Consider the following 17,484-nt stretch of genomic DNA (forward strand, 5'->3'; position numbering starts at 1 on the left):
AAATAAAGAACCTAGGAGTAAATTTAACCAAGGAGGTAAAAGGCTTGTACTCCAAAAATTATAAAATATTGATGAAAGAAATCAAAGAAGATACAAGCAAGTGGAAGCATATACCGTGTTCATGAATAGGAAGAATAAACATTATTAAAATGTCTACATTACCCAAAGCAATCTATAAATTCAATGCAGTTCCTACTCAAATACCAATGGCATCTTTCAATGATATAGAACAAATATTCCAAAAATTTATATGGAACCAAAAAAGAACATGAATAGCCTTAGCAATCTTGAAAATGAAGAAAAAAGTGGGAAGGATCACGCTTCTTGATATCAAGTTATACTACAAGGCCATTGTACTCAAAACAGCTTGGTACTGGCATGAGAACAGGAATACAAATAGATGGAAAATAATAGAGAACCACGAAATAAATCCATGTCTTTAGGTCAATTGATCTTTGACAAAGGAAGTAAGAGCATAAAATGGAGTAAAGACAGTCTCTTTAATAAATGGTGTTGGGAAAATTTAACAGGTACATGAAAAAAAATAAAACTAAACTACCAACTTACACCATTCACAAAAATAATCTCAAAATGGATAAAAGACTCAAATGTAAGTCGTGAAACCATAAACATGTTGGAAGATAACATAGGCAGTAAACTTTCTTATATCTCTTGTAGCAATATTTTTGCCAATTTGTCTCCATGGGCTAGTTAAATAAAGGACAGGATGAACAAGTTGGACTATATCAAACTAAAAGGCTTTTGCACAGCAAAAGACACCATTAACAAAATAAAAAGACAACTCACACAATGGTAGAATATATTTGCCATTACATCTGATAAGGGTTTAATAACTGAAATGTATGAAAAACTTCTAAAACTCAACAACAGGAAGGTAAATAATCCATTTTAAAAATTATCAAAAGAACTAAATAAATACTTCTCCAAAGAGGACATACAGATAGTCAATATGCATATGAAAACTATTTAACATCACTAATAATCAGAGATATGCAAATAAATCCACAAAGATATACCACAACACACCTGTCAGAATGGCACTCTTTAACAAAAGAACATACAATAAGTGCTGGCGAGGTGTGGAGAAAAGGGAACCCTACTTCACTGCTAGTGGGAATGAAGACTTGTGCAGCTATTGTGAAGAACTGTATGGAGTTTTCTCAAAAAATTAAAAATGAGACTGCCTTTTGACCCAGCTTTTCCACATTTAAGAATATATTCTAAGAATACAAAATCACTAATTCAATAGTGATTTTATTGCAGCATTGTCTACAATAGCCAAGTCTGTAAACAGCCCAAGTGTTAGTCAATGAACAAGTTGATTAAAAAGCTGTGGTATATATACACAATGAAATACTACATGGCCATAAAAAAGAAGGAAATCTTACCTTTTGCGACAGCATGGATGGAACTGGAGGAGATTATTATGATAAGTGAAATAAGTCAGGGAGAGAAAGAGTAATATACGGTCTCACTTATATGTGTAATCTAATGAAGAAAGTGAACTGAGGAAGGGAATAGAAGCATATGTGGGGTCACAGGGACCAGAGGGACAGCAGTCAGAGGGAAGGGGGATGAGAGGATGAATCAGAAAAGGTTATGGAATTAGTGATATTTTATACATACACAACACAGAGATACAGATAACAGGACTGCAAATCCTAGAGGGAAGGAGCGAGGGAGTTAGGGGGAGGAGGCAAAGGGTGTATATATAGGAACACGAGGTTGAGGATGAGGGTGTCATATTCAGTGGAACATTTGAATCCATGTAAACACTATAAATTAAAATTAATAAAAATTAAAAAACAAGCCCTGGCCGGTTGGCTCACCGGCCTAGCGTGCAGAGGAACCGGGTTCGATTCCCGGCCAGGGCACACAGGAGAAGCGCCCATTTGCTTCTCCACCCCTCCGCCGCAGCTTTCCTCTCTGTCTCTCTCTTCCCCTCCTGCAGCCAAGGCTCCATTGGAGCAAAGATGGCCCGGGCGCTGGGGATGGCTCTGTGGCCTCTGCCTCAGGCGCTAGAGTGGCTCTGGTCGCAACATGGCGACGCCCAGGATGGGCAGAGCATAGCCCCCTGGTGGGCAGAGCCTCGCCCCATGGTGGGCGTGCCGGGTGGATCCCGGTCGGGCGCATGCGGGAGTCTGTCTGACTGTCTATCCCTGTTTCCAGCTTCAGAAAAATGCAAAAAAAAAAAAATTAAAAAACAGAAAAATCTCAGCATTCAGGAAAATATAAATTTTAAAAGGCATGAAACTGCCCTGGCTGGATAGCTCGGTTGGTTAGAGCATAATGTGGAAACACAGAAGTTGTTGCTTTGCTCCCTGGTCAAGGCATGTAAGTGTTTCTGTATTTCCTTCTCTCTCACCCTGCCTCTCTCTCTCTCTCTCTCTAAAAAAAGAAAAGCATGAAACCACGTCAAGAACAAGCCAATATATTCTGTTTCTTAGAAATAGAGAATATTATTTACTTCTGCTTTTCTTTCTTATTTTTGTTAATTCAGAAAATATAAATTGGGCTCCTAATATATTTATATTTTTTCCCATCTGTGGCTTGAAAGATGGCAAATTACATAATTGGTCTGACTCAAATTATAGCATATGTGTGATAAGGTACCAAAGAATTGCAAAAATTAATATTTTAGGAGAGAGTCAGATTTCTTGTTCTCTCCTTTCTGTAAGGAGTGAGGGGAGAAGAATGTGAGAGTTTCCTGGCTTGCAGAGACATACTGTGTAGGAAACCCCCTTTTACTAGGAAGCTTAAAGGGCATTTTATAATTTGGGCTAAGCATACAGAGATTTTGTAAATATGATTTCTATACTTGTGTGTGATTTAAACCAGCTCAGAATGGACGACAGCATTGTATTGTAAATAAAGAAATTTTGTGGTAGGTTTTGAATAGAAGTGGAAAGAAGACTTGAGTTTCCTCCCTTCCACACCTGTAAGGAACAAGGTAAACACAAAGCCAGGTGTGGGAAAGGGAAGAGAGACTAAATGAGCCCATTTCCTCTTCTTCCTTCCTTCCTTCCTTCCTTCCTTCCTTCCTTCCTTCCTTCCTTCCTTCCTTCCTTCCTTCCTTCCTTCCTTCCTTCCTTCCTTTCTTTCTTTCTTTCTTTCTTTCTTTCTTTCTTTCTCTTTCTTTCTTTCATGGGCCATTCACAAACACTTATCCCCTGACACTATGTGGGCTTCCTGAAGGCCTGTGATTAATGTATATACCTCTGGAGAGAGGGATGGCAGATGAACACTAAAGGATTTGGGAATGTCTTTTAATATGTAAAACAGTTTTTCGCTATTGTGTTACCTTATAAGTTTTAATATGTAGGAATGTTTTTTATAGATCCTATAGACGGATGTTATAAGCTTAATAATGATAATTTCATGCCCCCCCTTCTTTTCCCACAAACCAGTGTGTGATCAAGGGTATATAACCTGCCTCAGGGCTATATTCTGGACTGCACGATTTTAGTCAGATATACCTCATGTTTGTCATATGCAGCTGGCTTATTAATAAATCTCCTCTTTTTAATAAAACTCCTTAAAAATTTATTTGGATTTGGCATCTCTATGTAAACCCAGCGGAACGGTACTTTACAACATATGAACCAGTGAAAGTAATTTAGGACTCTTTTATCAACAAAAGATCATATAAAAGACTTTGACAATGTTAATATACTCCAAGAATACTCATTTTATAGAGCTTATCTGGTAGTTCTTTAGAGTGCAATGTATATTTTGTATTAAATCATTATAAAAATAAAGCAATAATTTTTAGTGGCATATTATAGAATTCCAAGAGGAAAAACATTTTCTTTATATTCTATCACACAGAGACTGCAAAATATTTTAGAATGCTAGACTCTTTACTTAAAGCTCTGAAAAGCCAAAACTCAATGAGATTTATCACTATCAATTCTTTAATCAAACATTTGATAGACTTGGCTATTTATTCACAATAGTTGGCCTTTTAGCATTCATTGAAATGTACATATCAAATGTAGCAAAAAAATAGCCCTGGCTGGTTGGCTCAGTGGTAGAGCATCGGCCTGGTATGCAAGGGGTCCCAGGTTCGATTCCCAGCCAGGGCACACAGGAGAAGCGCCCATCTGCTTCTTCACCCCTCCCCCTCTCCTTCTTCTCTGTCTCTCTCTTCCCCTCCCGCAGCAAGGCTCCATTGGAGCAAAGATGGCCCAGGCGCTGGGGATGGCTCCTTGGCCTCTGCCCCAGGTGCTAGAGTGGCTCTGGTCGCGACAGAGTGAAGCCCCGGAGGGGTAGAACATCGCCTCCTGGTGGGCAAAGCGTCGCCCCTGGTGGGTGTGCCGGGTGGATCCCGGTCGGGCGCATGCGGGAGTCTGTCTGACTGTCTCTCCCGGTTTCCAGCTTCGGAAAAATACAAAAAAAAAAAAAAATAGAGAAAAATAAATGTAGCAAAAGCACCATTTAAGCCATCAATTTTGTTTTATAAAAGTTTGGATATTTCAAATGTGTATGGCCTAAACTACTAGATTAAGATTTCTTTAACTTCTCATGTGTGAAATCAAAATATTTAACTCTTCAAAATAGTCTTGAATAAATAATCCCTAAGAATGTCCACAACCAGCCCTGGCCAGATAGCTCAACAGTTGGTTAGAGCATTGTTCCAATACACAAAGTTTGCAGGTTTGATTCCTGGTGAAGGCACATGCAGAAACAGACAGATGTCTCTCTCTCTCTCTCTCTCTCTCTCTCTTTTTCCTTCCTTTTCTAAAATCAATAAATAATATCAAAAGTTTATAACTTAATAATTACTGTATAAAAGGAAAAACAAATCATATATATTACTTTTATCTAATATAACCTTAAGTTTTCTACCTTTTTTTCCTGCAGAGATAAAATAGAACTATTTTCTAAAAAAGCTAAACTGATAGTTCTACCTGTCCAATGTTACTAAAGAATACTAAATATGAGAGACAAGAATGTCCTGGAAATAACAAGTAAAGTAAATTTCTGCCTACTAACTATGTTAATAAACCCACATGATCAAAATTATTTGCCTGGGTAGAGTTATTTGGTCATTGGTGGCCAATAAGATAAGATTGGCAAAGTAGCTAATTAGCTATTGAATTCTCAATTGTCATGAGCAATGAAAGGTGTTCCAGCATGCCTCTAAAATAAAAAGTTTGTCATTTTCAAAAAATAAAATAATACACAAGAAACACCTCACAGGATCTAGAAAAATGATCTATATTAAATATATGTACATAAGAGAATGATTAAATATATATATATATGAATTTTAAGGTTGTTTTTTAAAATATTTTCTAATTCTGGTTTACTGAGAAATACATTTTAGAATGGCAAATATTTATTCTTAGAAATATCCAACATGTTTCTTTTCAAAAGTAACCAGTTTATTCATGTTTCTTCTTTTTTCTACATGACACCTGTTGCAGGAAAATTAGTCTGTATCTGATTTTAAGTGACATGTTTTTAAATGTGTGCTGTTCTCAGTACATTTAAACTTTTTAGAAATAGCACTTTCTAAGAAGCAGACAAGTTATTAGAAGGTTTAAGTGCTTTGGTGGATGCGAAAGTTCTAAGAAGGGGAGCATACACAGCCTCAAAGTCAGCAAAGCTGTGAGGAAATTCTGATCCCTAATAAAAAAAGTCTGTAGACTTGGGAATTGAAAATCCAACCTTGTAATTTCCAGATTTTCTCAGTGAATTTTAATTTTAGCTCAATAAAATCCCAAGAGGGAATAATGCTGAAATTTTCCACTCCTTAGATTTGGTTAAGTATAGTTGCACTAGGGCAAGAAATGAAGAAGTAAGAATGATAATTAAGAGAGCATTCACTTAACAAAAATTCAAATTGTTATTATAGATGAAAAAATGTTTAATTCATCCTCAGTAATAATCAAAGGGATTTAAACTGAAATCACAATAATATATTACTTTTAATCTAAAAATAGCAAGATTTAATTATTTCAACATTCTCTGCTGCCAAAGAGAAACAAGAGCACTTTCATATATTACTTATGGAAATGCCAAGTAATACCGAGTTTTTGGGAAAATAACAAAATTAATCAAAAGCCTTTATAATCCTCATATTCTTTGATTCTAGCATTTAGTATTAATAAAATACTGAGAAGAGGTAATTATTAGATGTTTTATTCACCTTACACAAGAGCTTACTCCTAATAAACCCACAGAGTGAAGCTATTGCTCTTTAGGGACATATGCATCATATTACTACCGGATTTTTGAATGAGTTCAATGGTTTTTGTTATTGTACATGGATCCTAAGGCCTTCTTAGCTTTGAAATATTATTTTTAAATGTAAAAATAAAATAAATAAAGCAATGCACAGAAAAATAGTTCTTTAAGCCAAGGTCAATTGAAAAATTTTAGATCTACTTGTTTTATCTCATGGAAAGTAAGTTAATTTAATTGAAGAAAATCTCCAAAGATTAAATAAGTAAGGGAAATTTGATAACAAGTAAATAATGTTTTTCTCACAAATAGTATAGGACATATTATAATACACTGAGTTCATTTTAATCAGGTAAGCAACCTTGAGAGGATGGATTCTTGTAGGCAGTCTTAAAAATGTTAATAATGTAAAATGTTTAGTAAGAAATGTATTGTACCTACACATTTCCTGGTCTGGCTTCAAGAAATGCTCTTTACTTTGATTCACTGCAATCTACATTAAATTACACTTTTTAGTCCTTTAAGAGTTATTATTTAGCTTCCTACATCAACTATACTCAAAAGAGTAGACCATAAACACAGAAAGAGTAGTCATGATAGAGATGACAATAATATTTTATTAAAAATAGATAATATTCATCATATTTCTCACATATATCTAACTAAAAAAAGAAAACAAAACTGCAAAGCCACAATTTAAAAACTCTTAGACATAACCCTGCATCCTCACTTCTGACTGAACACTGAATAATACTTGGGAAGACTAAAACGAGGACAAATATGTCATGGTGAATTGCTACAACAAAGATCAAATAGCCTTGGTAATTAAGAATCTGTCATTCTGATGTGTAGAAATAATCAAAAGAGGTGCTTGTCATTTCAATATATTTCAATACAAAGACAAGGAAAAATCAGCTTAATTAGAAGACGACACTTTGGCAAATAAGAATACTTTGTGTGTTTTGATCACTGGTATTCCTACAAACATATTTTAAGAGAAAAAACAAAATCTATCCATTAACATTTTATTTAAGAGTATTTATATAGAAAAAAAAAACCATTAAAGCGCCAACCTAGAATGCTGAGGTCACTGGTTTGAGACCCTGGGCTTGCCTGATCAAGGCATATATGAGAGTTGATGCTTTCCGCTCTTCCCTCCCATCTTTCACTCTCCCTTTCTCTCTCTCTCTCTCTACTTTCTATAATGAACATAATTTTTTTAATTACTAAAATAAAGCCTGACCTGTTGCGCAGTGGATGGAGTGATGACCTGTAACACTAAGTGTAAGATATTTTTCCCCACCGAGAAGAAAGGAAGGGGCCTGATCCGCAAAGTGTGGAATAACAAAAGGCTTTATTGAGTACAGAGTGTACATTACACCCAGCGAGGTTCCCTGGCCCTGAGGAAAGATGGAGGCTAGGGAAGTTGCAAGTGGTGACCCATGAGCGTAGTCAAGCTAATATATCATGGTGAAATCTCACTGGCTGGCAGATGGTCACTTTTTTCCAAAGGGTTCCTGGGAAGTTTCTTTTGGCACGCTTGGTTGTGGGCAGCTCTAGCCAAAGTTCCCGGGTCTGACCTTTCCCATTATGCACCGACCTTACACTAAGGTCGCTAGTTCAAGAGCTGGGCTCCTTGGTCAAGAAACATATGGCAATTGATACTTCCTGCTCTTCCCCTCTTTCTCTCTCTCTCCTCCCTAAAATGAATAAATAAATTCTTAATTTTTTAAAAAAATAGTAAAAAACATTTAATAAGAGTTGTAGCTTAAGTCAATCCACACGTTGGTGTTATGGGGCAGTGTCTGGGGTCCATTAAATCTGACTGTGTGATGCAATGTCTCAATTTTAACTTAAAGGCAATACAGCTCCTAAGAGTTATGGTTACTTTTGTTGCCAGATACTTAGGTTTGGAAATTTCCTAGAATAAGGTGACCATAGCAATATAGCTTATATGATAGTTATATGGACAATTTATCCTAAATTTTCTTTAAATTTTAAAATGAAAGTTTCATTCAGGCTCATTAAATACAGTGCTTAATTCAATAGTGCCAATTTTCTGGATATGAGAACTAACCATTATGGAGGTCAAAAGACTTGTTGAAGATCACACAAATTCCTAGAATAGAATAGAAATTTGTCCTAAATTTTGTCAGACATTTATGAAGTCTATATAATTTTTTCTATAGTATGATAATTTTGTAAGAATACTGATGTAAAGACAAGAAGACCTATGATATTGAATTAGTTCTTTTACTGACTCATGATACGAACATGAGAAAACCATCTCTCTAATTGTTGTCTGCTTGTCTTACTGTCCATATCATTATATAAGGGGTTTCCTTTTTTTTTCAAAGAATATTATATTTATTAGTTTCTGTTCTCTCAATTTACTCTCATGGTCCTTTCATAAATACTTTTAGTATCAGAGAATTATAACAATCAGGGCAAGAAGAATATATTACAATCATTACCCCCAGAGCATTCTTCTTATAAGCCTTAATTTAAATCCATCATCATTATGAGAGCTTTAAAATTTAGACAGTAAAGTAGAAATGTAGAATCAAATAACAGATTATATGAATACAATAACAATAAGGTCACAGCTTAAAACTGGTGAGATCAATGTCACAAATCAGAACTGGCAAAGTTACCAAAGAGAGTACATACTTGTCTATTTTTTTCATGAAAAAGACAAAGAATGCAAGATGCCTTGTACAATACTAAAAAACATTTTTAATCTCTAGAAATAATTTCAATAATATTTAAAAGTACTTAATCACTATTAATACTCATATAATTATATGATAGGAAATATTGTCAACTATATTCATAATAATGAAAAAAAATTGGAGGTGCATTTGTAATAAGGTGGTACATAATATTAAAGTTGTCAACCATTGTCAGATATCACAGAAACCTCCACAAGTTCTTCATGTACTTTATATCCTTTTAATACAGAAAAACATTAAATATTTGTCTCCATTTTGCAGAAGAAATAGCTGAGAAGCATAGAGGTTAGCAATATGCCCAGGATCTCACTGCTAATCAAGACAGAGCTGTCATCACTTCAAAATACTATATTCTTTCTATTATACAATGTTAAAGTATTTGGGCTTTCTTGGCTGTTTCTCCTTAGCCTTCATGATTGAAGACATACATTTAGAGGATGTGAAAGGGTGCAGCGGTGGCTTTATAGCAGAGTACACTATTTTCCCATGGGCAGACAACTTCTTATGTTTTTCATTATCATTAGTACTCAAATAACTAAATAAACTAACCTAGATTTAGAATCAAGAAAAAATAAGTTCTGCCTAGATACTGGCACAAGCTGGTTGAACATATAAATCCCTTAAGAGCCCTTTCAAGGAAAGAGGTGGCATTATTAACATCTTGAGGATGACGTCAGAGTAATGGCGGAGTAGGAAGCGATACCAATAAATCTCCCCCAAAACTCAACAAGATCTTCAACCAGAAACAGAAAAACCTATACTTGGAGCCTCCAGATGCTTCACAATACACCCAAAGGTATGGTCGAGTGAAAAATTGGCTAAATATATAACCAAATCCTGAAGGAAATAGGGAGTAAGAAATGCTCCGCCTTCCTCACTAACCTAAACAGGGCGGCTTTCTCTGGTAACTGTGAATATAGAAACTGAGGCGGGCAAAGGGGGTGAATACATCCAGGCCGCGCACAAAAGGCCGAACCAGGCTGTGGCACGGAGATCCTAGCGGAGGAAAAACTGTTCCTGTGGCAAGCCGGGCAATACAAGCTAACACTCGCACCAAACCCAAACAAAGAAAGACAAGCGGGGCAGCCATTTTACCCGTTCTCCTGGTTGGTGCGCAGTTAGTGGGCGAGAGATCTCTTCCTAAGCCCCAGAAGTGGGTGTCCGTGTTGCCCCACAGAGAGACAGGGTCAGAGGCCTTTCTGAGGGCCGAAAGCAGAATCTCTGGGCAGCCCCAGCGCCCTGGGAAAGCCGCGCACGGGAGGGAGCGAGAACTAATTCCAACGGTGGAAATTTTCCGTGCTGGTGAGGGTTTCACTCAGGGAAACGCGGCCGGCCTCATATCCTGGTGTGCGCGCGCAGATAGGTAGTGAGCGATTCCTTCGAGTGCCTCGGCAGGGCGCGCCCTGTGTTATCAGCACAGAGGGGCAGAGTCAGCGGCCTTTGTGTCGGCAAAAGCGGAATCTCGGGCAGCCCCAGCGCCTTGCAAAAGCCGCGCACTGGGGACGGAGCGAGAGCGAATTCCAGCGCTGCAAATTTCCATGCGGTTGGGGGTTTCACTCAGAGCGTGAGACTACTGGCTGGATATCCTGGTCTGCGCGCGCAGATAGTGAATGAGAGTTTCCTCCAAGCACCCCGGAAGTGGTTGCCCGCCTGTGTTACCTGGACAGAGTGGCAGAGCCAGAGGTCTTTGAGTGGGCAGGAAAGCCCGCCTGATTATGCTAGCAGCTCTGACTGACTGAGCCTTACCCAGAGCCCTGTGCTGAGTGGAAATAGAGTGGGGAGTTGCCAGCTCTTTGAACCTCTTACTATCCAGACAGAGGCAGCAACAACCCCATAGCTGGATTATCAGGCTACTAATTGAGGAAGGAAAGACTAGGAGAAAGGCTCCAGGAACATGGACTCTCTCACTGTCGGAGCCTATGAAAGCTAATGAGCCTTGACTCCCAACGAGACTAAAGCACAATACATGACATTGCCATAGAGACTTATCAACTGCAAACCTCTACCTGAGCGTGCCAAAGGGGCAGAACCTGGGGTACAGAGTCACCGACCAGGAAGAGGGAGAGAAAAGAAAAAACAAGAAGATAACCTCTCAAAATCAAGAATAATCTGCAGACTTTATAACCTATCCCATTTTATTATATTTGTTTGTTTGTTTCTCTTATCTTCATTCTTGATACTTTTTTTCCTCCTCCAATTTGGCCGATTAACTCTCTGCTGGTCTTACTCTCTCCTCTCCTTGAACTACACTACCCATAAGTGTTACATCTCCCATTATCTTTTTTCTCCTCTTCCTTTCTCTCTATGAGGGTTGCACTCCAAAACACTTAACTCTCTCTCTCTCCTTTCTTCCTTCTCCTTTTACTGGTTCCCTCTTTTTTTCTCTCTCTCTCTTTCTTTTCTCCCTCTATATTAGTTTCTTCCTTTCTCCTTTACATCTCCTCTCATTCAAACCTCAATAACAAACAAATTATCTTATCTGGGACTCAAACTTATGTTTGTGGCATTTTGGGGGTTTTTTACTTCACCTTTTTAACTCACTAGCAGTGCTCCCATCCCTGGCTCTCCATTTTATCTAGTTCTTGTTCCACTAAATACAATACTATTTTTTTAATTTGTCCTCCCATTTTTCTGTTCTCTTATTCCTCTCATCATAACTCTTAGACAACACCAACATCTAAAAGCAAATCATTTTATTCTTGACCCAAATTTTTTCCTTATTTGCTTTTTGTGGGTCCATACCGCCCCCCCCTTTTTTTTTCCTTTTTTTTTCTTTTTTTTTTTTTTTGCCCCTTTATTACTTTTCCCCAATTCAGGACCTCCATCACAGGCATTGTTTGTTATAATTCACAGTTCACCACAAGATTTTCTCAAGAAAAAGGGGAGAGGAGAGGAAAAAAGGAGGGGGGGAATAATTTCCTTTTTTTAAAAATTATTATTTTATTTTTCTTTATTTCATTATTAATTTTTTTTAAAAAAACAACAACTCTTTTTGATTTTTTATTTTTTTTAACTTTTTATTCTTTATTAAATCTCATTAATACTATCAACAAAACCACCCTCAGATGCCATTAAGGAAGAGAAAATCGAATATCATGGATACAAAAGAAAGAGAGGTAACACAGCTAGATGAGGAAAAATCTATGGAGAAAAAATTTAATATATTGGAAACCTTGGAGCTAAATGACAGAGAATTCAAGATAGAAATCCTAAAAATCCTCCGAGATATACAAGAAAACACAGAAAGGCAATTTAGGGAGCTCAGAAAACAACTCAATGAACACAAAGAATATATGTCCAAAGAAATTAAAACTATAAAAACAAATCAAACAGAGATGAAAAACTCAATTCACGAGCTGAAAAACGAAGTAACAAGCTTAGCTAATAGAACAGGTCAGATAGAAGAGAGGATTAGTGAAATAGAAGACAAGCAACTTGAGGCACAACAGAGAGAAGAAGAAAGAGACTCAAAAATAAAAAAAAAATGAGATAGCCCTACAACAATTATCTGACTCCATCAAAAAGAATAACATAAGAATAATAGGTATATCAGAGGGAGAAGAGAGAGAAAATGGAATGGAGAACATACTTAAACAAATAATAGATGAGAACTTCCTAAGCCTGTGGAAAGAACTAAAGCCTCAAATTCAAGAAGGAAACAGAACACCGAGTTTTCTTAACCCCAACAAACCTACTCCAAGGCATATCATAATGAAATTGACACAAACCAACAGCAAAGAAAAAATTCTCAAGGCAGCCAGGGAAAAGAAGAATACAACATATAAAGGAAGGCCCATTAGATTATCATCAGAGTTCTCAGCAGAAACTCTACAAGCTAGAAGAGAGTGGACCCCAATATTTAAAGTCCTGAAAGAGAGAAACTTTCAGCCACGAATACTATACCCATCAAAGCTATCCTTCAAATACGAAGGAGAAATAAAAACATTCACAGATACAGAAAAGATGAGGGAATTTATCATCAGAAAACCCCCATTCCAGGAATTACTAAAGGGGGTTCTCCGATCAGATACAAAGAACAAAAAAAAACAGAGCCACAAGTAAAAGCTCCAAGAAGAACACAATAAAACCAAATTTAAACTGTGACAACAACAAAAAGAAAGAGGGGGAGAAGATGGAGATTAACAGTAGCAAAGGACGATGGAGTGCAAAAGTACTCACAAAATAGTTCGCTACAATGAACAAGGTAGGGACCCTTTTCATTACTCAAAGGTAACCACCATTGAAAAAACCACCACAGAAGCACATGAGATAAAAAAGATAGCAACAGAGGAAAGATGTATGGAATACAACCAAATAAAAACAAAAGATAGAAAAACGAAAGAGAAGGATCAAACAAGACACAAAACTAACAGAAAGCAAGATATAAAATGGCAATAGGGAACTCACAAGTATCAATAATTACACTAAATGTAAACAGATTAAACTCACCAATAAAAAGGCACAGAGTAGCAGAATGGATTAAAAAAGAAAATCCAACTGTATGCTGCCTACAGGAAACTCATCTAAGTAACAAGGATAAAAACAAATTCAAAGTGAAAGGCTGGAAAACAATACTCCAAGCAAATAACATCCAAAAAAAAGCAGGTGTAGCAATACTCATATCGGATAATGCTGACTACAAGACAGGAAAAGTACTCAGAGATAAAAATGGCCATTTCATAATGGCTAAGGGGACACTGAATCAAGAAGACATAACAATTCTTAATATATATGCACCAAACCAAGGAGCACCAAATTTTTAAGACAGCTACTTTTTGATCTTAAAACAAAAACTGACAGAAATACAATCATACTTGGAGACCTCAATACACCGCTGACGGCTCTAGATCGGTCATCCAAACAGAGAATCAACAAAGACATAGTGGCCTTAAACAAAACACTAGAGCACCTGGATATGATAGACATCTACAGGACATTTCATCCCAAAGTGATTGAGTATACATTTTTCTCCAGTGTACATGGATCATTCTCAAGAATTGACCATATGTTGGGCCACAAAAACAACATCAGCAAATTCAGAGAAATTGAAGTTGTACCAAGCATATTTTCTGATCATAAAGCCTTGAAACTAGAATTCAACTGCAAGAAAGAGGAGAAAAATCCCACAAAAATGTGGAAACTAAACAACATACTTTTAAAAAATTAATGGGTCAAAGAAGAAATAAGTGCAGAGATCAAAAGATATATACAGACTAATGAAAATGACAATATGACATATCAGAATCTATGGGATGCAGCAAAAGCAGTGATAAGAGGGAAGTTCATATCGCTTAAGGCATATATGAACAAACAAGAGAGAGCCCAAGTGAACCACTTAACTTCCCACCTTAAGGAACTAGAAAAAGAAGAACAAAGACAACCCAAAACCAGCCAAAGAAAGGAGATAATAAAAATCAGAGCAGAAATAAATGAAATAGAGAACAGAAAAACTATAGAAAAAATTAATAGAACAAGGAGCTGGTTCTTTGAAAAGATCAACAAAATTGACAAACCCTTGGCAAGACTTACCAAGGAAAAAAGAGAAAGAACTCATATAAACAAAATCCTAAATGAAAGAGGAGAAATCACCACGGACACCATAGATATACAAAGAATTATTGTAGAATACTATGAAAAACTTTATGCCACTAAATTCAACAACCTAGAAGAAATGGATAAATTCCTAGAACAATACAACCTTCCTAGACTGAGTCAAGAAGAAGCAGAAAGCCTAAACAGACCTATCAGTAGAGAAGAAATAGAAAAAACCATTAAAAACCTCCCCAAAAATAAAAGTCCAGGCCCTGACGGCTATACCAGTGAATTTTATCAAACATTCAAAGAAGACTTGGTTCCTATTCTACTCAAAGTCTTCCAAAAAATTGAAGAAGAAGCAATACTTCCAAACACATTTTATGAGGCCAACATAACCCTCATACCAAAACCAGGCAAGGATGGCACAAAAAAAGAAAACTACAGACCAATATCTCTAATGAATACAGATGCTAAAATACTAAACAAAATACTAGCAAATCGAATACAACAACATATTAAAAAAATAATACATCATGATCAAGTGGGGTTCATCCCAGAATCTCAAGGATGGTTCAACATACGTAAAACGGTTAACGTAATACACCATATCAACAAAACAAAGAACAAAAACCACATGATCTTATCAATAGACGCAGAAAAGGCTTTCGATAAAATACAACACAATTTTATGTTTAAGACTCTCAACAACATGGGTATAGAAGGAAAATATCTCAACATGATAAAGGCCATATATGATAAACCATCAGCTAACATCATATTAAATGGCACTAAACTGAAGGCTTTCCCCCTTAAATCAGGAACAAGACAGGGTTGTCCACTCTCTCCACTCTTATTTAACGTGGTACTAGAGGTTCTCGCCACAGCAATCAGACAAGACAAAGAAATAAAAGGCATCCATATCGGAAAAGAAGAAGTAAAGGTATCACTTTTTGCAGATGATATGATCTTATACATCGAAAACCCCAAAGAATCCACAAAAAGACTACTAGAAACAATAAGCCAATACAGTAAGGTCGCAGGATACAAAATTAACATTCAGAAGTCAATAGCCTTTCTATATGCCAACAATGAAACAACTGAGAAGGAACTCAAGAGAATAATCCCCTTCACGATTGCAACAAAAAAAATTAAATACTTAGGAATAAACATAACAAAGAATGTAAAGGACTTATATAATGAAAACTATAAACCATTGTTAAGGGAAATTGAAAAAGACATAATGAGATGGAAGAATATACCTTGTTCTTGGCTAGGAAGAATAAATATAATCAAGATGGCTATATTACCCAAAGCAATATACAAATTCAATGCAATTCCCATCAAACTTCCAATGACGTTTTTTAAAGAAATAGAGCAAAAATCATCAGATTTATATGGAACTATAAAAAACCCCGAATAGCCAAACCAATCCTAAAGAAAAAGAATGAAGCTGGGGGCATTACAATACCTGACTTCAAACTGTATTATAGGGCCACGACAATCAAAACAGCATGGTATTGGCAGAAAAATAGACACTCAGACCAATGGAACAGAATAGAAAGTCCAGAAATAAAACCACATATATATAGTCAAATAATTTTTGATAAAGGGGCCAACAACACACAATGGAGAAAAGAAAGCCTCTTCAATAAATGGTGCTGGGAAAACTGGAAAGCCACAAGCAAAAGAATGAAACTGGACTACAGTTTGTCCCCCTGTACTAAAATTAACTCAAAATGGATCAAAGATCTAAACATAAGACCTGAAACAATTAAGTACATAGAAGAAGACATAGGTACTCAACTCATGGACCTGGGTTTTAAAGAGCATTTTATGAATTTGACTCCAATGGCAAGAGAAGTGAAGGCAAAAATTAATGAATGGGACTACATCAGACTAAGAAGTTTTTGCTCAGCAAGAGAAACTGATAACAAAATAAACAGAATGCCAACTAAATGGGAAATGATATTTTCAAACAACAGCTCAGATAAGGGCCTAATATCCAAAATATACAAAGAACTCATAAAACTCAACAACAAAAAACAATCCCATAAAAAAATGGGAAGAGGATATGAACAGACACTTCTCCCAGGAAGAAATACAAATGGCCAACAGATATATAAAAAGATGCTCATCTTCTTTAGCTATTAGAGAAATGCAAATCAAAACAGCAATGAGATACCACCTCACACCTGTTCAATTAGCTATTATTAGCAAGACAGGTAATAGCAAATGTTGGAGAGGCTGTGGAGAAAAAGGAACCCTCATACACTGTTGGTGGGAATGTAAAGTAGTACAACCATTATGGAAGAAAGTATGGTGGTTCCTCAAAAAACTGAAAATAGAACTACCTTATGACCCAGCAATCCCTCTACTGGGTATATACCCCAAAAACTCAGAAACATTGATACGTAAAGACACATGCAGCCCCATGTTTATTGCAGCATTGTTCACAGTGGCCAGGACATGGAAACAACCAAAAAGCCTGTCAATAGATGACTGGATAAAGAAGATGTGGCACATATACACTATGGAATACTACTCAGCCATAAGAAATTATGACATCGGAACATTTACAGCAAAATGGTGGGATCTAGATTACATGATACGAAGCGAAATAAGTAAATCAGAAAAAACCAGGAACTGCATTATTCCATACGTAGGTGGGACATAAAAGTGAAACTAAGAGACATTGATAAGAGTGTGGTGGTTATGGGGGGGAGGGGGTAATGGGAGAGGGAAAGGGGGAGGGGGTGGGGCTCAAAGAAAACAAGATAGAAGGTGACAGAGGACAATCTGACTTTGGGTGACAGGTATGCATCATAATTGAACGACAAGATACCCTGGTCTTGTTATCTTTGAATATATGTATCCTGATTTATTGATGTCACCCCATTAAAAAAATAAAATTATTTAAAAAAAAAAAACATCTTGAGAGATGAGGAAACTGAGTCAAACAAAGTTGAAATGACTTATCTAGCAATCAGGCAGAAACTTACAGGACTGG

This window comes from Saccopteryx bilineata, chromosome X, assembly GCF_036850765.1.
Source record: "Saccopteryx bilineata isolate mSacBil1 chromosome X, mSacBil1_pri_phased_curated, whole genome shotgun sequence".
NCBI classification, from domain to species: Eukaryota; Metazoa; Chordata; class Mammalia; order Chiroptera; family Emballonuridae; genus Saccopteryx; species Saccopteryx bilineata.